Here is a 25,303-nt window from a genome sequence, read left to right as displayed (position 1 = left end):
CGCCCTCTCTTGGATGCATCCTACAGCATGGATCTCCAGTCGTCTAGCAGACGACTTCCGGGCTCGGTTGGAGTCTCTGCTGGTCGGTCTACTAGCGATTATGTTGATTTCACCCCGAGCGGGGTTGCTCCGGTTTTCTTCCTCCGGGGTGGAGTGCCCGACTTGCCCACGTGAGGCTGGGGTGTGGTCATCACTCCTTGCTTGATGATGATTCCGCCACTCGGGAGACCGTCTGATCTCCTCTCGCTGTTTGGTACTCTTCCACCGATATCGTAGTTCGGGGGAAGGCGATCAACGGTAATAACTCCTGGGAGTCGGTTGGGCAATTGCGGGGACTCCACGGCAATCTCGAGTGTTGTGGGTGGCGGATTGATGGAAGACACAGAACATTGGAGTCCATACCTTTCCCTTGGGCCTTGGTTGTTGGCCGCCACGTGCTGGACGGCGTGTGGCCTTGCTTCTTGTTGTGGGTGTGCCATATCGGCTCGGGGCCCTCTTGGAGGCTGATGGATGGTTGGCGGCCTCCATTCGGCGTGCACAGCCGGTTCTGATGGCGCTTCTTTCCTTCGGGCCGCCTGAGCTTCCTCTACGTTGATATACTCGCTAGCCTTCTTTAGCATATGACCGTAATCGCGGAGCGACTTCCTGATGAGTGAGCGGAAGAAGTCCCCATCGATGAGCCCTTGGGTGAAGGCGTGCATCATTATTTCGGATGAGACCGTGTGGATGTCCATGACCGCCTAGTTAAAGCGTTGAATGTAGGTCCGAAGAGTCTCTCTCGGCCCTTGCTTCATAGAGAACAAACTGACGCTGGTCTTCTGATAACGTCTGCTGCTCGCGAAGTGGTGGAGGAAGGTCATCCTGAAGTCCTTGAAGCTTTGAATCGACCCGTCCGGCAACCTTCGAAACCAACGTTGTGCTGAGCCGGACAAAGTAGCGAGGAAGACTTGGCACTTAACTCCATCCGTGTACTAATGAAGGGTTGCCGTATTGTCGAACTTGCTGAGGTGGTCGTCTGGGTCAATCGACCCGTTGTACTCGTTAATCGCCAAGGGTGCGTGGTGCCTTGGCAAAGGATCCTGCAAAATTGCTTCAGAGAATTGGCGGTTGATCCACTTGGGTGATGCATCAGCTTGGGGCGCTTTGCCCTTTCTTCCATCCCGAGCGGGAGCTTCGTTTTAGGAAGACCGGTCTCAATTCGCTTGCACGATCTCAGAGGGCGTCTGAAACAAGGTCCGATGGAATGAGATTGGGGTGGGCGGCGCCTCTATTTGTGTACCGGTCGGACCTTTGTTTGGACCCCATATGGAGAGCTGTTCCGGTCGATCCTTGTGCGTCGCTCGGCCTCCAGATGCTGAAGTTGCTTGTTGTGCCAGTCGTTCGGCTAGTGCCTTTTGTTGTTGCTCTATCATCTTGGTCGCTCGCGCCTGCACGAGCACGTCAAGTTCCTCTTGAGAGATCGTCACAGTGTGTTGGCATCCAGCTTCTTCCATCTCCTTGACTCAGATTCAGGTGTGCTTCCACAGACGGTGTCAATTTGATCATGTCCGAGTGCTGAGTCGATGGACGCTGGGGACGTGGCGCTCCTGTTAACTAGTTGAAGACTCCGAAGACGTAGATCCTTTGCCGCTGTGAACCTGCAAACACAGTGTCGAGCCGGGGAGGGGTTCCCCAGCGATGACCCTCCGTCACTCAAGTCAAATCTTCGGCAGAAAGAAGTAGTGCGAAGAAGAAATGAGAACTGTAGCTACAGTGAATAATAGCGCATACCTCCATCGACGTCTGGGGGTCCTTATATAGGACTCCCCAGAGGCGCATGCATGCTCCCCGAGGTATGCACGCTTCTCAAAACATACCTGGAATGGATGTGTCAGGAAAGCGTGCAAGACGCCATACTTTAATAGCACGAGCATATCTCTGACGCGACAGTGAAAGTTTTCCCCGTACGATTCTCTGTCTGACCACGCCACCGACCATGCCTCTTGCCAACGACACTAGTTCTTAGGAAGATATCGTCAACTGCTTCCTTTGTCCTTTACCGGGCCGAGCGTAGGAACCGCTCGGCTGGCACCTTTCCCGGGCCGAGCGGAGGACCGTCGGCTAACAACCTCCAGGCAGATGCCCGTTCGGTTGAATGCCGTGTCTACTGTTAGCCGAGAGGGATGACCGCTCGGCTTCCGTTTCTTCCCGCTTTGCCTTTTGAGTATCGGAAACTCGGCGTCAGGCCGAGCTGTCGAAATACCATCTTGGGTGACTGTTGCACCGCTCGGGAGATGGGTCGGCCGATCGACCGGCCCCGATTGTTGGCCGCCTTAACTCTGCCTGACTTGGGCTCTCCTCGTACCGTTGACTTCTCTACGTACCGGACTTCACCTTTACTGCCTGGATCATATATATATATATATATGGTGAAAAGAAAGACTACTTCCATCAATTTCCTTATATCTTAGTCAACAATAAGCGTGTTTAGTGGCATCATTTGCACCGTAGCGCGTTCAATATCTGTGGCCAACTGTACATGAGCATGCTATTAAATTTTTAACTTATCTATTATAAATAATTATATGTTTGTTTTAACAGATATGCTTGGCGTAAAAACATTGATAATTATTTTCTCAGCATAATTATATAGTATTCTTGATATTAAATGCCATAATATAAGCTAATGAAGTTGCCTTCAAACTCTTACTAGTCGTCAAATCTATAAGTTGATTGAATTTTCGACTTTATAAGTTTTACATGTTTTTTTCTCAATCCATGGGTTAACTTATGCCCACCGCGAGTCGACCTATCGTAAGTCCAAAAAAATCGACCCACCTGAACTTATCTTTAAATAGATTGATAAAACTTTAACTCAATACACTTAAATTTAATGGGACATATCAATCTGACCAATCAAATTTAAATTGACAGTTCAATACTCCATCAAACATATCAGTTGTATTTTTTTTCTTACTAGAGAAGAATTTTCAAGCTCTTATTTTATTTTGTTTCGCCTTAGTCCAATTTTAAATAGACGGTAAAATAGACTTATTAAAAAAATTCGATTTAATTTTAAATGTTACTCTAATTTGTGATATAATTAATTGGCCAAAATAAAATTTTATCACTAAACAAAGACTGATTAAAATTTTTTGGTTGTAAATTAAGGATGAACAACTATATTTCATCATTAATTTTTTTATTTTATTTTTTATCATTAGCAATCAATTTATAAAATCAGTCATTATTATATGACCTATTTTAAAATACTTCGATCAATTTTTACTATCATTATTTTATGACTAATTTTTACTGTCATTATTTTATGACCAATTTTTAAAATCAGTCATTATTTTATGGCCGATCAATTTCGGTTTTTTTTATTTAGAATGCTGATACCAATTATTTTATTTTCAAATAATTCTATAATCCACTTTTCTCTTAAGTTGAAACACGTTTTACTATTTCCTCTTCTTTATATTTTTTATTTCAAGATTTCATTTGTTGGGGAATTAGAACTCTGAATATTTGCTCCCTAAATTCAAAAGTTATTTGCTTACTTATTTTATTAAGTACAAGCTAGATGATATTTGAAATAATAAATATTATATACCTATGATTTTATTTGGATCATTATAAATTTCCATTTAATGTTTCCATAATATAATACATTTTTTTATATTTTGCATTATTTACAGATTTCAAATCTTAAAAAAAACTTTTAATGAACAATATATTAAAACATTATAAAAAATCGATCATCAAATGACCACTGATTTAAAACTAATCAATTGAAACCGCTATTGGTAGTTATTAACGATCAAACTTTTTTCGATTGTTAATTTTATTACAAATTGATAATTTTCTTATATTGAAAATCTTGTCTTTGTATATGTCAATTCATCATATATTATTGGACAGCAACCTGTTTTCTTCCACACATGTTTATACTCGTAAAACATATTAGTTTTAATTTTTATTTCTTTTTCTAAAGAAGAATTTTTCTAAAGTACATTTTATTTTTTTCACCCTCAATTTAAAATAAGTCCACAAAATAATGACTGATTAAAAGTTTTGATAGTTAATTTTTCATTTTACTCCAATTTATAACTTAATTAATGATTGAAATAAAATTGGACAATGATATTCTATTGTTATTTTTTTTCATTTTATTTTTTTTATCATTGGTGACTGATTTATAAAATCGATATTTATTTTATGATACAAATACTCTGAAATCATTATTTTGCAATCAATTTTTAAAATCAATCATTATTTTATGGTCATTAGTGACCATTTTCCTTTTTTATTATTTAGAATATCTGGGGTGATAGTAATTGTTCTATCTCCAAATAATTCCATGATTCACTTTCCTTTTTTATGTGGAACCTTTTATACCATTTTCTTCTCTTCATCAGTTATCCTTTTTCTATTTAAAAATTCAATTCACTCGACTAAAACTCTGAATATTTCAATAGAAGCACACTCTTGTATGCTTTTATTTTGGTTTAGTACAAGCTTGATAAAGTTTGAAGTGATAGATACTACACATGATTTCATTATAGTATCTCACATATTTTTCTTAGATCATTATCAACTTCCATATTTCATAAAAATATGGAACCGTCATATCAGCGGCTCCCCTAGAGCCGGTCCTACAGATATGGAGGGAGGTAAATGCAGGTACATAGATGGAAAGTGCATGGTAGAGACGTTAACCCCAGGCAGTGACACCCCGAGGATCGACCCCTGAACCTTTCAGCCACAGAACCATGCACTCCCCATCTATACTACGCCCTGGGGACAAACTTCCATATTTCATGCTCTAACCAATATTGGATCTACTTTCTAATGCATTTTTATAATTTTGTGTGTTAAAATTTATATATTTCAAACTCTATTAAACAAAAAAAAACTTTTAATCAAATATTGAACAATATACTAAAGCATTATAAAAATCGATTACAAAATAATCACCCATTTAAAAATAAGTCACTAATGATACAAAAATAAAAATAAAAGGAAAACAAAATCAGTGATGGAATATCTTTGCTCCATTATTTTGTCCTTATTAAAATTTTAATTGGTCACACAAAATTAGTGATGAAAATTTTAATTAGTCTTTATTTAAGGATTAAATTTTATAATCAATCATAAGATAATGATTCATTTTAAATATTGTATATTTCTATGGTGGTTAATAATTATTTGACAAAATAATAGTTCATTGAAATTTTTAAATTTTAATTTTTCACCTTACGCCAATTTATGACCTAATTAATGACTGAAATAAAATGGCATCCACATTGCTCCATTAATAAGGATGTTAAAATCAATATGAAGAGATGTTATAACACCCCCTTCACACAAATACGTTCTTTATCTTGAATGTGTTCAAGATGGCATGGGATGGGCCAGGGCTAGCTGGCCCACTCATGAAGGTTTTGTTAATTTTATTTATGGAAAAAATTAAAAAATTTTAAATTAAAAATGGAATAAAATAGGTAAATAATAAAATGAGTGTATTTTTTAATAATATTATTATTTATTTTTATAAAATGGTAATAATTTGATTTTTTTTTTTGTATATACTCTTTTCTAACGGTTTGAGGTGGTATTTTATATTATTTTATTTATTTATAATTTATTTTTTATTTAATTCCAATTAACTTTAAAAATTCAAAAAAAATATGTAACGACTAGTTAACGATTATTATTAAAACTAATAATAATAACTTTAATATTTTTAAATATATTTAAAATATATTTATTTAATATGATATAATTTTAAGATAATTGAGTAGATTGTGGGACCTTTAAATAATGAGCATTAATATTAAAAATAATATAGATGTAAAAGATATGTTGTTATAATGAGTCTATGATAGTGGATCTATATTTTTTGATGAGGTGGTAGATATTAAAATATAAATGAGTTATGATGCACGTAAAAACTGATTAAAATTTTTAATTGCAAATTAATGATGGACAATGATATTCAGTTGTTGATTTTTTTTTTCTTTTTTCATTTTATTGTTTTATCATTAGCGATCGATTTATAAAATCGAGCGCATGACCGACTATTAGATACTCTGACCATTTTTACAACTAATTTTTTCTGTCATTATTTTAAGATCAATTTTTAATATGGTCGTTAGTGACCAATTTCTTTATTTTGATTTAGATACCAATTGAATGTTCTATTCTCAAACAATTTTATAATCTGTTTTTCTATCTTACGTTGAACACTTTCTATCATTTCCTCCTCTTCATCGTTCATCTTTTATCATTCATCATTTTACTATTTGAATATTTCATTCATTGAATTAGAACTTTGAGTATTTGCTCGACCAGCGATAAATACCATCGACTTGACTTCATTACGGTGTATCTACACTATCTATACATGAGTTTTTTTTGATGAATATCGACTTCCATTTCACGTATAGGTGTAAATGAATCAAGTCACTCGTGAGTTATTCAAAACTCGATTCGATAAAAGTTCATTTGAACTCGTTTAATGAGGCTCGTTAAGATAAACACATCAAGCTTAAGCTTCACAATACTCGGCTCGTTAGCTCGTGAATACATTCGTTAAGCTCATAAATCAATTTTTAAATAAAATAATAATAGTTTTGATATTAAATTTATTTATTAGAATAAAATTATAAATTTTAATAAGAATATTATAATTTTTTCTAAATATATAATTTAATTTTTAATAAATATTTAAAATTTTAATTTATATTTATTAAACTCGTTTAGGCTCGAATAAGCTCGTGAGCTATAAATATATTCATTAAATAAAGTTCGAGTTTGACTCGATTATAAATGAGTCAAGCTCAAGCATTCAAGAGTTCAACTCGGCTCAGCTCAGCTCGATTACATTTTCATGCTCCAATTCAATAATTGATCTCTTTACTAATGTATGTTTTGTGTGTTAAAATGCATCATTATAAATTTCAAATCCTAAAAAAAAACACTCTTAACCCAATATATTTTTAGGTAATTCAGGTATCCAAAGTTTTGAATCGATTAATCTTAGAGATGATCCATCCGACATCATGAAATTTTTTCACCGGCTAATAGGATAAATTAAGAAGTACTCGTGGTCTGACATCTAATAGTCTACGTTCTTAGGTCTATCACTCTACTAGAGGAAAATCACTCCTTCAGTAAGTTGTAACTAGAAATCAAACCTTATATGTCCAGTTAAAAAAATGAAAAAAATAGTGATGGAATATCTTTTCTCCGTCGTTAATTTAAATCGCTCATTACTTGATGGTCATTAGCTACCGATTTCTTTTTTTTGATTTATATTACTTAGAGTGAGACCAAATGTTCTATCCCCAAATAATTTTATAATCCACTCTCCTTTCTTACATTGAACACTTTCTATCATTTTCTCCTCTTCATCGTTCATCAATTTGCCATTCGAAGGTTTCAGTCATTGAGCTAGAACATTAAAAAATTGCACCATAACTTCAACAAACACACTCTGGCACGTTTTCACTTTTTAAAAAGTACAATCTAGATGATGTTTGAAGCAATAGATATCACTCGGTATTATTTTATTAGAGTATCTACTCATGATTTTCTTTGATTCATTATCAACTTACAATTTATTCATCCAACTAATAATTGATATATTTACTAATGCATTTTTATCCTTGTGTTAGCATGCTTCATTTATAATTTCAAACTCTTAAAAAAAACAATAAAAAAGTAAAACTCTTAACCAAATATTAAAAAATATCCTAAAGAATTATAAAAATTGATCGCAAAATAACCATCAATTTAAAAATTAGTACCTAATAATACAAAAATAAAATAAAATGGAAACAATTAGTGATGGAATATCTTTGCTATGTGTTAATTTGTGATAAAAAATTTCAATTGGTCTTTATTTAATGATAAAATTTTTATTATGGTCACAAATTAGAGTAAGGTGAAAAATTAACAAACAAAATTTCCAATCAGTCGCTATTTTGTCATCAATTTTAAAAATAGATTACAAAATAACTAACAATTTTAAAAGTTGATAAAAAAAAATAACAATGTATTTTAAATATTGTATCTTCGTGTCGTCAATTTATGATTGAAACCTTTATCAATCGTTAATTAACAATTAAAATTTCTTCGATTGTTAATTTTATCATAAATTTACCGTTTTATCATACTAAATATATCACCTTTGTACATGCCCTTTCATCATATACATCTATACTTCTCAAACATATCAATTATTATTTTTATTTCTTTTACTAAAGAAAAATTTTCAAATACAAATTTTGTTTTTTCATATTACTTTAATTTAAAATCAATTGGCAAAATAATGGATGATTAAAAATTTTGGTCGCTATTTTTTCACCTTATTTTAAAAGTTGATAAAAAAATAATAATGTATTTTAAATATTGTATTTTCATGTCGTCAATTTGTGATTGAAATCTTTATCAGTCGCTAATTAATAATTAAAAATTTCTTCGATTGTTAATTTTATCATAAATTTACCGTTTTATTATATTAGAAATATCACCTTTGTTATACTAGATATATCGCCTTTGTATATCTCCTTTCATCATATACATCTATACTTCTCAAACATATGAATTATTATTTTTATTTCTTTTACTAAAGAAAAATTTTCAAATACAATTTTTTTTTCATATTACTTCAATTTAAAATCAATCGGCAAAATAATGAATGATTAAAAATTTTGATAGCTATTTTTTCACCTTATTTTAATGTTTGACCTAATTAACAACTGAAATAAAATTTTATCATTAAGTAACAGACCGATTAAAATTGTCGACAAATTCATGATGAACAACACTATCTGGTTAATTTTTTTTTTCATTTTTTGATCGTTACAAACTGATTTATAAAATCGGTCATTATTTTATTATTGATTTTAAAATACTCTAATGAATTTTTATTATCAATTTTTACTGTCATTATTTTACTATCATTAGCAAAAATTTCCTTTTTTTATTATTTAAAATACTATACCTCAAATACTATATAATTAGTCTATCCTCAAATTATTGTATGACACATTTTCCTCTCTTACATTATTAAACTAGAATTATGAATGTTTGCTCTAACTTCAACATGAACACTGTTAGTAAAAGTTACAATATCATATTTTTTTTTGAATTATTATCAACTTCCATTTCATGCTCTCAATAAATATTTGATATGATTCCAAATACATTTCCCCCCTATTTTGCAGGTTATAATGTTTATTTCACATCCTAAAAATAAAACTTTTAATCAAATTAAATATTAAACAATATCCTAAAACATTATAAAAATAGATCATAAAATAATCATAGATATAGCCATTGATTTAAAAAGTAGTGATAAAAAATAAAAATATCCAAGGTATCAGCCAATAGTTGCTAATCATAAAATTAATTGCTAATGCCAGAATACTTATCTTTTTTAGATTTTCAATCATCATGTTTAGATCATCATCGTAGATCAATTACCATTCTTGCTAAACAAGTATAAGATCATTAGATTCAAAGAAACTTAAAAGTGACATCGGAATTTAGGATTCAGGAGATATTTTTTTTTATAATAATATAGGTATTCAACTATTTGAATTGATTAATTGTAAAATTCACTATTCTAGTTTTATGAAAATTTTACACGACCATCAAAATAAATCTGAAAAATAAAATGATGACAACCCAACATCTAATTTTTTTTCATCTCATTGAAGGAAAATATCTTGTAGCACGTCATAATTGAAAATTAAATCATGAATAATTGAGAGATAACATGAACGTCCTATCGTTGCACGGTAGGCCAAAGCAAAATCAAAAGATAACTTTTATACAATGATTGAAGTTGTGCATTCCATCTCTCATTAAATATCTCCAAAAATGGCTAATGCTTAAAATAAAAATTAATAGCACAAAATAAAAACATTCAAAAACTATTAATATGAAAGAATTAAAAATGTAACTATAATAAGAGAGTATGCATCCTTTTATAATTTTCTCATTTACACATTTCATCTCTTGGTATATGAATCTGATAGTTGGTTTCTTATCAAAATTTATTTTCAAATGTGCTATTCAAAATTCAGACTAGGTATATTGGTACCCTAAAATCTCATATCGTATAGTATACTAAAAACTTCAATATATAGAAAAATCATATTAATACTAGATCAAAATTTCGGTATACCTAAATTTCAATATACTGATATTCGACATGGTATAAAATCTATATTGTTTCACTCAAATTTTAGTATTGGCATGGTATACCAAATATCGAGTTATTAATTGAATATTGATATCATATTGAAACTTGTCAGTACGATATAATATCATATCAAAATTTTTGGTATACATAATTTTTAATATCATTCAGTATATTTTAGTACAGTATATATGATATATCGAAATTTTTGATATTTTTACTATCCCTACTTCAAACAATTACTATTTCATCTCAAAATTCAAAATCAAAAACTATTTCTTGTATTTTTCTTCCCTCTTTTATCTTGGTCAATTATTTGACTTGCAATGCTCTAATTAAAAAGTTCAATAAGTTTATCAAATATAATAAAATCAAATATACAGAAACAGATCGAGTAATAATTGGTCAGTACAAATTTTTACGTTCAATGATATTTTTTAACATCCAAATAATTATAGTTTTTTAATAAATAAACGTACTAATCTTTTTACCTTACCAATAGTTATATAATGATGTCAGAATTTATTCTTAAGATCTTCCAAAATTCCATCTTATAATTGGACAAGAAAAGGATTCTAAAAAAAATAAAATTTTTCATTTCTATCAGCATCTCCATAGCAATCTTAGAATTTGCAGCATGATTAATTCTCTTCTCTGACTATTTATCCAACATCTCTAAAATGTTATTAGTTATTCAATAAATTCAGATGTATCAAGAGGTTAGAAAAAATTGAGTTAAACCGAATTAACCAACCAAAATAATAGAATTTAAAAGTTTGATTCGGTTATTTTGAAAATTCAATTTTTGTTAAAAAAATTGATTATTTTGATTAATTCAGGTATATTTAAATTTTAAAATTTCTAATTCGGTTAAACAAATAAACTGAATAAGTTAGATCTTAAAATTTTAAATCAGAAAATCCTAGGTCCCTAATTCGGTCGAAAGCTAAATTAACCGTTATTTTATCGATTTGGTTTGTTTATTCTTTAAAAAAAAGTTTAATTAATTCAAAAAAGTTTGATTTGTTCAATTTTGATTAAGTCGGTTCGGTCAGCTCGATTTTAAACTAATTACTCAACCTTAAATATATCAATAGATTTAATAAATATAATATTATCTACTATTCATCAAAATTTTATGGTACAATCTTCGTTTTCAATCAATCATTCATCATAATTATTGAACTTCTTTCGTACTCAATTTCTTTTTCTAGAAAAGGAATTTCAATGGTGGATAAGTGGTACAAATTTCAAATTACAATTTTGTAAATTCTAAATTTTTTGTATAACTAAAAGGAATGTCACTTGTGTTAAAAAAATAAAGCAATTTGTGACAAGTTGCCCCTAATTTTTTTTTTCATAATTTTAATTCAGAATATTTTGAGTGGTACCAATTATTTATTATCAAACGATTCTATAATATGCTATCCCCTCTTATATTATATTTAATACTTTCTACCATTTCCATCTCTTCCTCATTCATTCATTTTTCATTTGAGTATTTCTTTCGTTGAGTTAAAACCTCCCTAATCATTCACTACCTAACTTCTTTTGGCATACAATTGCATTCTTTCAAATTTTTTTGAATACAAGTTAGATGATGTTTAAAGCGATAGATATTAGCTCGTATGATTCCATTACATTTTTTCACTTGATTTTCTTTGGATCATTAAACATCTCCGTTCCATGCTCCAAACCAATATCTATCTACTTTGATTGCTTCCTGATATACTTTTTCTGTTTTGTGTGTTAAAATCCATCATTTATAAATTTCAAACCCTACAAAAAAAAGTTGCAAAACTCATAACAATATTGTGAAACTATAATATAGCAAAAATTAACATTAGGATGATTCATCAAATTCATAACAAGGTCAAGTACAGGACATCGTTGAAATCATGTCTTTAAGGTTTAACAAAGATTTAAGTTAGACTATGTTGTAATTATCAATATGATGTGTTTAGGTTTTAAGGTTAGTGTTTAGGATATGCAGAAGTTTAGTTAAGTCAAGAGTGATCAAATGAAGAGTTTTAGAAGAGGATTCTCTTGCCAAACTTTAGTGGTCGGATGAGATGACCAAACATGATTTAAAAAACATATGAAAGGAACATGCGTATTTTTCATAGAGAATACAAAATGTATTGAGCATGTAAAATTGAAAATGTGAAACAAAAACAATAATGTTGCAGAAGAGGGGACAAAATTTGTATAGGTTCAAAATTTTAAGAGAAAAGAAGGCTAACCTTCGGGAGTATGAATCGATGCTGATGAGTCGTGGTTTGTGGGGATGGTGGAACTATCGTCCACAAAAGAACATAGCGATAGCTATATGTCGCTACTTCGAGAAGCAACTACGGGTTCAAAATTTTCAAGGTTTTGGAGAAGGGTTTTACTACTCAAATCTTTGAGACGTACTCCTTCGCGTAATTGTAAACAAATAGTTTTTTTTAAAAGTTTTTTTAAGTTATGACCTAGCAAAAGAAAAAACGATATTAGTTGGGTTCATGTAGGGTTTAATTCCCGACTTTAAAATAGGGTTTGATCCCTATTTTGATAATTTCACTATCCATTATATCAAAATTGATGTCTCAATTAGGCTTGAGCAATTGGTTAATAACCAAACCGATCAAACTTAAGTTGAAATCAAACTTTTTTTAAACCGACCAAATTCTCCAACAAAAGTCAAATAAACGGAATCATTTAAACATCGATTAATTCAGATAAAAACTAAATCGATAAATTTTTTTCATTATCAATCGATTGATATTTTTCAGCAATAGACTGATGATGGACAGTTAAATCAAATGATCGATTACAAATCATTTTATACGATTTTGATTTTCATTAGTTAATGGAGGAAGATGATGGTTTAATCGGTTTAATTGAATTTCAATTTTAATTAAAATAACTGATATTTTAATAAAAACAGAATTTATGAATTAACTTAATCAAACTTTTAAAATTTAGTTATAAACCTGTCTCTTCGTTCAATAAAAATACATTTCACTAGAATTCTTTTTTTATTTTTCTTTAGATTAGTTAACCTATATTGAAAAGTACAAATCCGTAGAATAAATTTATTTTTATATTCTTTTAATTTAAAATTAATGATCTCTTCTTTACCATAAAAGAAATAAATAAATCAAAATGCTTATTTAGGAGTTAAACTCATTTGTTCATATTTCTAAAAAGAGTATCTCTTCTTATGTCTTCACAAGATACAACAACGCTACAAACAAATATCAATTTATTTTGTGAATATTATTAACTTTTATTTTTCTCGGTGGGATCTTTTTTTTCTTATTATATTTATAGTCATCGAGACGGTGAAATGTTCATTAGGAATAACTGTCTAAACAGAATCAATTATGTTTGGATTTGGACTGCAAGATAAATTTAAACGAATTCAAAATTAAAGAACGTCTGGTTAAAGTAGAGTGAGGTCGAAGGTCCAATCTACCGTGCACACATCTACTTATCCACAGCAACGTGATCGGCGACTGCGCGATGCGACGGTTGGAATTTACGTCTGCTAGACAACTCCAAGATTTACTCTCCTCTCTATTCAACAGTTTAGTGGGACCCCTCTGGGCATACGGACAGTCGGGTAAGTATTTTGGAATTCGAATTTTTTCATGGTAGAGTTTTCTTTCTCCAACAGGGAACGTCGTGCGAAGGATTCCATGGTCTGATGGAGGAGTGGAGAGGCACGTGACGATAGGTGGGGAGCCATGCACAGAGCATTATAATTTAGGAATAAAGAATTTTTTTTTGATAATCTCAATTATTTAACTCGGGAATAAAAATGAAAAAAATTGATTAATTGGATTGGATAATCTTGAACTGAGATGATCAATCTGATTTATGAAAATTTTCCATTGACCATTAGAGAATTTAACTCATCAGGAATAAAGAAAAATAAGTTGGAGAAAATAAAAGTGCATAGACAAATAAGTAATTAAAATTATAGTAAAAAAATAAATTATAATTTATAATCAATCATTAAATAATTAAAAGGTAGTATTTTTTTTTCTCCCTCGGAGGAGGGGCCGACGGTTCCAAAGGCCCCGAAGCCTTATTATTTTTTTTAAGAGAAACAATATTATTATGAATATTTTGATAAATATTTAATAATTTTTTAAATAAACACTTAAAATATTAAATTTGTTCAAGAATATAATAATAATTAAGTCATAATTATATTTTTTACTTTATTTGGATATATGATACATTTTATTTAGTGTGACTTAACCTAATATACTGGTAGAACTGATTGAATGTGGCTTTGCTGGAATGTTTATATCAATTGAATCCAATTTGCATATTAAAAAATTAAATAAAAATATAATATAATAAATAAATAAGAACTATATAAATTATGAGAGAGCTATATGTCGGCCAACGGGGGAGAAGGAGCTGCACAATGTTCAGAATAATAGTCAGAAATTAATTTTAATTATGAATAATAATCAAAATTTGATTTTAATTATGGATAATAATTTGAAATTGATTCTAATTATTAAAGATTTACCGTATTTGGATTGAAATCATAATTATATTTATTATTTCTATAATAAATAAGATCACATACTATATTTTTTATTATTTTTTTTATCATATTATTTATATATTATTTTAATAATATGTATAAAATAGGCTAAATCTTTTCTATATTTTCTACACTTTGACCTCTTGCGGTTGTGAATATAATTATATTCAAAGCTTCGGGTGTTCTCTTCCACAACGATCAGGATCCTCGCAAGAAGAGCCTGGGTCTCCCTCCTCGCATTTTTTTTTTTTGTTTTCGATGTTATTTTGAGACGATAAGTTTAGTCTCAGATTTATCTTCTTTGTTGATTTTGTCAAACTTTTTATTCCACATCTTCATTAAGAAACCAAATGATGAACAAGAGCTACAATACTTGGACCCTTGCGAAGGAATCTGAAACAGAAGCATAAAAGAGAGTTGATATATGAACAAAAACACTTTTAGTTTTTTTTTTTTTTTTTGACGTTTTCAAGTCGAATTAGAAACTAACATATAAATAAACAACAGAATACAGAAGCAATATGCAACAGTGAGAATGATGAATTTGTGAATTCCTACCATTTACCAACAATCAGAATAAAATGAGCAGAGTCAAACGGCATTACTACGGATTTTTATTGAAGGGCAATATAAACAAACCCAAATTCCCAAACCACGTCTTCTGATTTTAATTTTTTTTATAGAAAGTATATTGAAAATTCAAAGAAAACTGAAGAAAAAATTCGCCGTCAATTATTTGACTTCGTCACGGAATAGACAGAGTGACTATACACACTTGTCTGTAATTTTCTATCAAATTTTAGATTGTTATAGGCAAAATTAACTGAATGACTAGCTCTTCACAAGGCTAATCAGCTGCTTTTTCTTTTTCTCGTTGTTTTCAAAGGAAGTAGGAGGAAGTTGAGTGTAGAAGTAGACGCACACGCATCTTCACCGTGATTGACAGAAGCTTTAGTCATAGTACAAAAATCCAAATATATATGTGAACCAGCTGCAGAATTTTGAGGATTAGTAAAAAACAAATGTTTAACAACCTCATTATTATTGTGACACTACTGTACAAGACAGTTCCTGGAGGAATAGGTAGAGATACAATACTAGTCCTTTGAAACAGCACAACCGTACCTGATGCTGGACTTTGAGATTGAGGATTATACAAGCATGTATCGACTTCATTTCCACTATAATCTCCAGGTAAGGGAACTCCTGGAGAAAAACAAAGAAAACAAAATCAATCCTTAGTGATCAGGATAACTCACTTGTAAAGAGAAAAGTCCTAAAATAGAGAATTCAGTGTCAATTGTCCGAGCAGTGTGTTCCAATTGGATGAAAGCCGATAAATCCCAAAATCTGAGAAATTGTAGCAATATGGGAAACAAACATAAACTGAACAAATTCTAGCCAAAGCATAAACTCAGTTATGACTTTCCATATCCACTACCAGCATGTTGTAGTTCCAAGCTAAAACCATTTTTTCCAAGAAGAAGAAATCGATAAAAAGATAATTGAAAAAGTATTTAAATTCATTGATTGACAATCTGCATTAAAATGTTTTTCCTACTTTACAAGGATATCTTATTCTGATTGATAGTAAGAATACCTTCACTAACATCATCTAAGTCAAGATTGACAGCGTATCTTTCTTTCCTCTACTTATTTCGCCAACTTCCTTTTCAGTTATCAATTCATTATCTATGGACCTTTTGATTTTAAATTTTGAATGACGAGAAAAAAAATCATTCAGTTTCTTGTGATACAATTGCCTTCTTTTTCTTTGGGTAGCCCTAAAAAAACAGACAAATAGCATCAAACATATTCATTTCCTGAGCTATTGTAAATAAATAACAAAATAAATTATAACCTGCTCATATGCATTCCAAGCTTGTCCACTTCCACGAGCTACCAGTCAAACTTAAAAGTGGTAGCTCAGGACAATGTTTTCCATATGAATCCCATATGAGCATAAAGTGTTTTGTTATTGTAAATAAATAACAAAATAGATTATAACCTGCTCATTTCATGGTTGATTTCTCATCGGAATCTATTTTTACAAGTACTTCAATGATAGGAAAAGCAAAGTTCACAATCAAATATTTCACCCCAACATCCATAATTCCTCTTTCCTCTTTGCCAATTCATTTAACTTCCATGCTCAAACTATTTCTTCTCACAAACTCCAACACCTAAAAATCTTTTCCATTTCAAAAAAGTCAAAGAAATTTTACAGAAGTACCCTCTTACTATTCACCAAAAAACTATAGTATACCTTCCATTTGTAACTGTCAATTCATCACATATTATTGAATAATCGGTCTTCTTCCACTCAAATTTGTATTACTCAAGTGTATCAGTTGTATTTTTCTAAGGAAAATCATGTGTAAATATGCTATAATAAAATAATATCAAATAATGTTTATTGCTTCACATATTATCTAGATTGTATAAAAAAAATGAAAGCATATAAAAGTATGTTTGTTGAAGTTAGGAATCAAATGCTCAGAATTTTAACCCAACGAATGGAATTTTCAAATAAGAAAATGATGAATGATGAATATGAGCAAATAGTAGAAAATGTTCAACATAAGAAAGGAAAACAAGTCATGGAATCATTTGAGGATAGAACAATTGATACCTCTTAGAATATTCTAAATCAAAATTCTAAAAAAAAATTAAAGGATGAAGCTTATCAACAAATTGTTGGATATTTTTTTTTTCTACAAGTGGCATTTCCTTTAGTTGTGCAAAAAAATCTAGAATTTGCAAATATATTTGAATTGATTGGAAAATTTGGTTTGGAATATGTATTTCAAATCAAAATTTTCAACCAATTCAAATATATTTATAAATTCTAGATTTTTTTACACAACTAAAGGAAATGTCACTTGTACGGGAAAAAAATCTAACAATTTGTTGACAAGCTTCATCTCTTAAATTTTTTTCAAAATTTTGATTTAGAATATTCTAAGTGGTACTAATTGTTCCATCCTCAAACAATTCCATGACCCACATTCCTCTCTCATGTTGAAGACTTTTTATTTCCTCATCTTCATGATTTATCATTTTCCTATTTAAAAAATTTATTCATTAGGGTAGAACTCTGAACATTGATCCCTAAGTTTAACAAACACATTCTTGTATGTTTTCATTTTTTTTATATACGATAGATGATGTTTAAAGCAATAAATACTACCTGACATGATTTCATTATAGTATCTATACATGATTTTTTTGGATAATTATCAACTTCGATTCCATGCTCTAACCAATATCTGATGCTTCTGATGCATTTTTTCTATTTTGTGGGTTAGAACTCATCATTTATAGCTTTCAAATCTTATAAAAAAGAGACACAACATTATATATGTTTTTATAAATTTTACTTTTTTAATAATAATATTTGTATAAAAATCGGTATTATTTTAAAATTCTGTAAAAATTCATATAGCAAAACACACTTAATTAGGTGGCAAACTTGTAAAAAAAATATAGAAAACTATCTCTGGATAAACCGATTAACTTCCTGCCAAAGAATCTATCCATCCATACAGCAAGAGTATCTTCATAAAATTGTAATCAACACATATAACCATCAATTTATTGATCGAATGATTACATTCCACTAAATTTTAATTCAAAACTTTGTAGAAATGCACATAGTTGAACTACAATGGACAGTGCTAGAGATGATTCAGAGAGTAATTAAAGTTCAAAATATCAGCATATTCTCTTTGTAAGATGAGATAAGGAGTGCTTGTCCTATTACCATGATATATAATTCTAGTTTTTGCTCAGTTTTTTTTGGTTCACCTTGCAGGGAAATCATTTTCTTTGCCAATGATGGTAGGAAAATCAATGTGATGACTGTTCTGAGTGTCTGATTCCTGTATCTGAGTTCTTTGTGCCAAGACTAGGACTTCTATCAATAGAAACTTCAGGGTTCTTCGATATGTTTTGGATGCAACTCACTGTCTAGCTCTTTTCCAGTTGGTTTTGGCAGTGCAGATTCCAGATCATTGACTTTCACTACTTCAAGGGCCTTGTGACCTTTTGGGGAATTAAAGTCCTTGCTAATGGTGCTCATTTCTAGTCGTGCATTTGATGTGTCAATTGAATCATTGGATCCAAGATGCTTAGGTAGATCTTCAGGAGATGAAGATTCTTGTGATGGAGGAGAATCAGAATGGATGCCCTTATCTATTTGCGGAATCTTTTTGGGTTTTAGTTTGTTTGCTCCTTAGATCTGACATACTCCAGTAGTGGATTTGAGAACACTGGGCTGCTGGTGAGGCTGAGATGGTTAAGCATTGAAGGTTATGGATTTAGTCTGAGAATCCAAAACAAATTCAAAGAGCTTACAGAAGTTGAAAGAACTATAAGCAGCTGGGAAGATGCAAGTGCTTTATCTACTGAATTGTCGACCAAATTCAAGTAAGGTTTCAGATTTTGGGAGGATTTAAAGTCAATATTGGAAGGTCCTGCATTAAATTTTTTCAATGAAATCAATGATTTGCAGCAAACTGCGGTGCCTGCAAAAGCCAAAATGCAGAGTTAAAATGAGTTTGCATCACTGAATGATATTTGACTTCACTAGTTGAGAGTGATTGAAGATCCATTTAGAAAGTATACCTGAAATATCTCTTGTGGTATTGTTTCTTTGCTGACTATTTCCTGGAACACAAGTTGTCTAAGTTGGCATTGTTGGAGTTGCTTTAGGCAGAACTCTTGTTGGCTTTGATAACATCTTTGAATTAGTTTTTGTTGAGATATATGCTCACAATGAAATGTTTTGAGAAATTTTCAATGATAATTATTTGCATGTCTTATAAATATAAAAAATCTGGATTATTATTATTATTATTGACTTCAAATATTGTATATAAAGCATTATATATAGTTGGATAATATTTAAAGTATAATAATATAATTTGTTAATAATTAAAAATTAAAGTTTGGATCTTTAATTTAAAATTACTAGTGCGGTCCATTTCATTTTGAATGAAATAATTTTAACCATATTGTTAATAATGAGATTATTGGAATGAAAGCGCCTTATATATAATTTGATTATATATCACTAGAACATGATTAATTTTAGATCTCTAGTAAATTTCACTAGTATTTATTATTAATCAATGATGGTTATATATGAATTGATCTCAATTCTGAGTAATTAATATATTTTTATTTATAATATTGTATTTTTGACTTATCAAGTAATGACACAAATGAGGTAATGTCAAATATATTTTGATATATTGAAAATATAATAAAATAAATAGCCAGAAATATTAATATACAAGATGAAATCTATTCCTTCATAAAGAAGTATTCCTTGAGTGTTGATTTGAGATTTGAATAATAAAAGAGCTCAATTTATGATTAGATCATAAATATATTATTCATTAGAAAATGAATGAGACTTAAAAAAAATATAATTAAAGAAGTTAACAGAAATTACCTAGCTTTGATTATGAACGATTTATGGAGGATCAATTTATATGTAATGATTATATTAATGGGCTATTCATTACTCTTGAATAATTTTATATTTATAATTTCAAAAGTGCAATTTCAAATTTATAGTAGAGTAACTTTGGAATTAATGATATTGACATACTAATTAAAGAGTTAAATTTAATCAATATTATTGGGGCTTGAGGTTATAGGTCCATAGTTCCCCATGCGATCTCCTAATTACATTGGACACTTATGGTAAAAGTATTAGATTTATTAACTTAAAATTATTGAATTTTAAGTTACTAAACATCCTTAATTGGGTGGGTAAAGAAATTATATATGAAAAGAGGAATGATATTCGCCGCGACAGATTACCACGAGAATTTTTCGCGACCGAGTTGGCAGTCCGCGTGGCGGTATCCGCCTCAACCCTCTCTCTCCGCTTCGCGAATGCAGTCCGCGTGAAAATGTACGATTTTTTTTCGCGTGTCCTAACGCTCTAGCCTCTTCCCCCTTGCGAAGCTTCGCAGCTTCCCCTTCTCCCTCCCCTGTCGTTCTCTCTTCTCCCTCTGCCACAGTCCTCATTTCTCCATTATAGTTCTTAGATCTCCCTCCTTTGCCGTTTTCTCTTCTCCCTCCCCTGCCCTAATCCTCCTCCTAGCGAAATTAGTGTCGTGCCCTAACTTCTTCAAAAGCGCCGCCGCGACTTCTCCTTCCGCAACAGATTCCTCCTCCCAGCAAGCCTCGTCTTCCTCCTCCTAGCATTTTCGAAGAGCAAGGAGCAGTGACTTTGAGTACTCTTTGAGGTAATCAGATTCTTCTTCTACAACTTTTCTTTCTTCAATTCATGGTAACTCAGTCCTGCATTCATCCACACCTCCTTCTTTTCTTCTGCTTCAGTTAATATTTTCTTGAATGATTCTTGGTTATTTTCCCTTTAGCTAAGTTGTTGTGGTAGATGTATTATATTTTAGTGTTTCTTAGGTATACTGATTTTCCCTCGTAGGAGCTTCTGTTGCTCTCTCTTTAATTTATATATTCCGTTACTTATGACATTTCTACTTCCGTTGGAGTTGGCCAACATGATCAAGTCATATATATTTGATTCTCATATTGGAAAATTATTTAGCAGGAATGAAGTGACCCCTTTTTTGATTCTGTTCACTAGATATCTTTTGTCTGCCAATGTATGATGTCACATAACTTATTGTTTGTTTTCCCTCGAGTCATTTAACGCTATGTTTCAGTTTCAGGATATATTTCCTCTATGGTGGGGCTTTCTTTCCTGATTTCTGTGAATCCTATATGCATCCTCAATTTCTACTTCTAGTTCAATTTTGTGCAAACTTATTGTTCACTTTTCAAGATTCATTCTCTGTTTCTTTTCTTATTTATGTTATTAGCTTTTCTCTTAATAAATGTAGGTGAAGAAAGTATAATGGAAGAAGGAAAATTTGATTTGAATGAGATGAAGGATAACACCGACCATGCGGATCAAGACCCATCTCCATCTATTGTCGAAGAAGTCAAGCTACTTGAGGTTGGAATGATATTTTCCTCTGAAGAAGAAGTTCGTACTTTTTATAATTCCTATGCTACCAATGTTGGTTTCGGTATTTCGAAATTAGGTGGTAGGAATGGAGATGATGGAAAACAAAAATATTTTTCTATTGGATGTACCAAAAATCATAAGAAGGTATCTCAAGCTAAAAATGTTTTGCACCCTCGACCTTCTAGTAAGACAAATTGCAAAGCTAAAATTAATGTAGCTGTTTGAAATGATGGAAACTTTGTGATAACTAGTGTATACATTGAGCACAATCATATTTTGAGCCCTGGAAAGTCACGACATTTTAGATGTAATAAAGTATTGAATTCAGCTACAAAGAGAAAATTAGAATTAAATGATCAAGCTGGAATAACTTTAAGCAAAAGTTTTCACTCCTGTGTAGTTGAGGCTGGAGGTTATGAAAATTTATCATTTGATGAGAGAAAATGTAGAAATTATATTTCAGAAGCTAGAAGGTTGAGATTAGGGGAAGGAGATGTTGAAGCTTTGAGTAATTATTTTTGTTGCATGCAAAGTAGGAACCCAAACTTTTTTTATGTGCTGGATTTAGATGGTGAATCTCGAATAAAAAATATTTTTTGGGCAGATGCAAGATGTAGGGTTGCATATGATTACTTTTGTGATGTCGTGACTTTTGATACAACCTATTTGACTAATAGTTATGACATGCCTTTTGCTCCATTTGTTGGGGTGAATCATCATGAGCAATCTATCTTGTTGGGATGTGGATTAATATCAAGTGAAGACTCAGCAACATTCACATGGTTGTTCAACTCATGGTTGACATGTATGCACGGATGTGCTCCAAAGGCTATAATCACGGACCAATGTCGTGCCATGGCAATCGCAATTGAAGAGATATTTCCGAATTCTCATCATCGTCTATGTCTTTGGCATATTATGAAAAAACTGCCAGCGAAGTTAGGTGGTCATGTTCATTACAAAATGATAAAGAAACAATTGAAGACCATTGTTTATAACTCGCTCACAGTTGATGAGTGTGATGAGAACTGGTTAAAAATGATTGAGGAGTTTAAGTTAGAGAACAATGATTGGTTGAAATCTGTGTATGAGGAACGAAATAAATGGATACCTGTGTATGTTAAAGATCACTTTTGGGCTGATATGTCTACAACTCAAAGAAGTGAAAGTATGAATGCATTTTTTGATGACTATGTTCATTCTAAAACATCTTTGAAGCAATTTGTTGAGCAGTATGATAGTGCATTGAAGAAGAATATTGAGAATGAAAAAAAAATCAAATTTTGTTTCTTTTAATTCTATCATGCCAGTTATTCTTGGTCATCCTATTGAAAGACAATTCCAAAATGTCTACACTAACAATATATTTAAGTTGTTCCAAGATGAAATAAGAGGGTTGATGTTTTGCGATGCCTCTTTGTTGAGGGAAGAAGGGATAATTTTAATATTTGAAGTAGTAGAAAATATGTTGGGATAGAATGGACAACCTGGAAGAGAAGTTTCCTTTAGGGTAAATTATATCTAGTTAGATTGCTAACTGAAGTGTGTGTGTCGTCTGTTTGAGTTCCAAGGAATTTTATGTAGGCATATGATCAAAGTGTTGATGAGAATGAAGGTTATTGAAGTTCCAATGAGTTATATTAAGGATAGATGGCGCAAAGATATTAAGCGTGGGTATCAAAGCATCAGTAACATATATGATGATTATGGTTGTGATGGAAAAAGACTTCGGTATAATACTCTCACCCCATTGATGCAAGAGGTTCAACAACTTGGAGCCGAAAGCGATGACATTTGTTCTATTTTGGTGGAAATCATGAAAGACACTAAGGAAAAACTTATTATTGCTATGGAGAATGGGCAATCAAGGGCTGAACAACTTGAAGAAGCATCTACATCCGGGACAAAAGCGATACACTCTCCATTGAAAGTAAGAACCAAAGGTCATCCACCCACAAAGAGAAAACAATCTAAGGTTGAACAAATTGTGAAGAAATCATTTGTAAAGGCTCGAAAGAAGGTATGTGATGTTACTATTTTGTACAAGTATATTCATGTGATTTTAGCTAGTTTAAAGTTTGTTTATAATCTATCTTGCAGCTATGAGTACTGGTTTTTTGGCTGATGATGGAATGAAAATTCATGTTAGTTAATGAAAATGCTTGATATCATTATCTTTTTTATTTACAATTAAGGAAACAATTTTATTGGCTTTGCCTTTGTTTTCCATTTCCATGCCATCAGGTAGAGATTGCAAGTATAATGTTATAAGGCTTTGTTTTCCATTTCCATGCAATTTGTGGTTTATTCCAGTGCAACTTTAAAGTATAGATATTGAAGCAGTGTAAGTATGTTGCAAACCAAGTTTCCTTTGTCTAAATCGTTCCTTTTAACATCTTCATTCCTTTTAACATCTTCTTTTGTTTTATTTATCATTTTTATTGGAGCAGATCATGCCTTCTCTAAAGACTTTTGGAAGAACATGGATCATTCTTTGCCTCTGTTACATTGGACGATATATCTGAAGTTGCAGCTTCTGAAGTTGCTGGTTTGGAAGAATATGGAATTTTGTTAAGTTGCTAGTTCTAAAGTTGAAATGGACTTTTGGAAGGAGATGAAATTTCTATTAGCACTATTAAATTGTTATTAGGAATGTTATTGAATTTGTATATCCTATATTAGCTGGGAGTTTTGTAGACTTATATGAATCAAGAATCAATTGTTGTTGACTGCAAGAAATATCGTATCAAAATCTTCTTGTTTGCCTTTATCAAATATGCTCTGCAAGGAGCGGCAGTGATTCTGATCCTTAGCTAACAAATGCAACTGATCAATGATATTTGTCTAATGAATAACTTCTGAAATGCAGTGATGAAGATTTCATTTTCTGATTGAAATTATCAAGAAAGGAACCTTCGATTTTTAGAATATCCAAGTTTAGAGCACGATTATTCTGAAATTGGGTCAATTGACTACATCCACTAGAACTAGATTCAGAAAATAGAGATGAACTCCCTCCATGTAATTTTATTAGAAAATTTTCAGGAAATTTTTGTTCACCAAAATCTGCCCAGAACTACATGTCCATTGAAACTTATGCCATCACTATATAGGAAACATAATGGTTCGTTCATCCCGTTTGGAAGCATAAAGCTGTCACATTGACCAGAATATCCATTAAGATGGTATCTACCAAGGTTACCACTTCTAAGTAAAGAAGGATTCAACTGATTATTTCTTCCATTGACCATAAAAACATTTTGACAAGGATCTAAACTACCATGTCCAGCTTGAAGAGGAATGGACATGTAAACTCCTGGTAGTGGCTCATTACCAGACAAAAGCCAAGTTTCCATGTTTGCTCCTCTTTCAGAATGTCCATCTTGACTCTGACGATGACACTCAAGATTACTTCTATAAGTTCTATCATAACCCACATTGTAACACATTGTTTATTGAATTCAGAAATCATGATTGTGATTGTTCATATCTATAATTGCATTTGTGTAACTTTCTTCTCTCATTTTTTTGTTGCTTGAAAACAAATGCT

The 25,303-nt window shown here is 31.2% G+C and overlaps 1 long non-coding RNA gene across 1 annotated transcript; it reads left to right on the top strand.

The window, feature by feature from the left end:
• Positions 1 to 20,776: 20,776 nt before the first annotated feature.
• LOC122012185 lies at positions 20,777 to 24,483 on the top strand. The gene is made up of 3 exons (XR_006120157.1): positions 20,777 to 21,007; positions 21,626 to 21,741; positions 24,204 to 24,483. It is a non-coding gene; the product is annotated as an uncharacterized LOC122012185 (long non-coding RNA).
• The last annotated feature ends 820 nt before the right edge of the window (positions 24,484 to 25,303 follow it).

Source organism: Zingiber officinale, chromosome 8A (assembly GCF_018446385.1).
Source record: "Zingiber officinale cultivar Zhangliang chromosome 8A, Zo_v1.1, whole genome shotgun sequence".
Taxonomy (NCBI): domain Eukaryota; kingdom Viridiplantae; phylum Streptophyta; class Magnoliopsida; order Zingiberales; family Zingiberaceae; genus Zingiber; species Zingiber officinale.
This window is presented reverse-complemented; position numbering and strand designations above follow the sequence as displayed.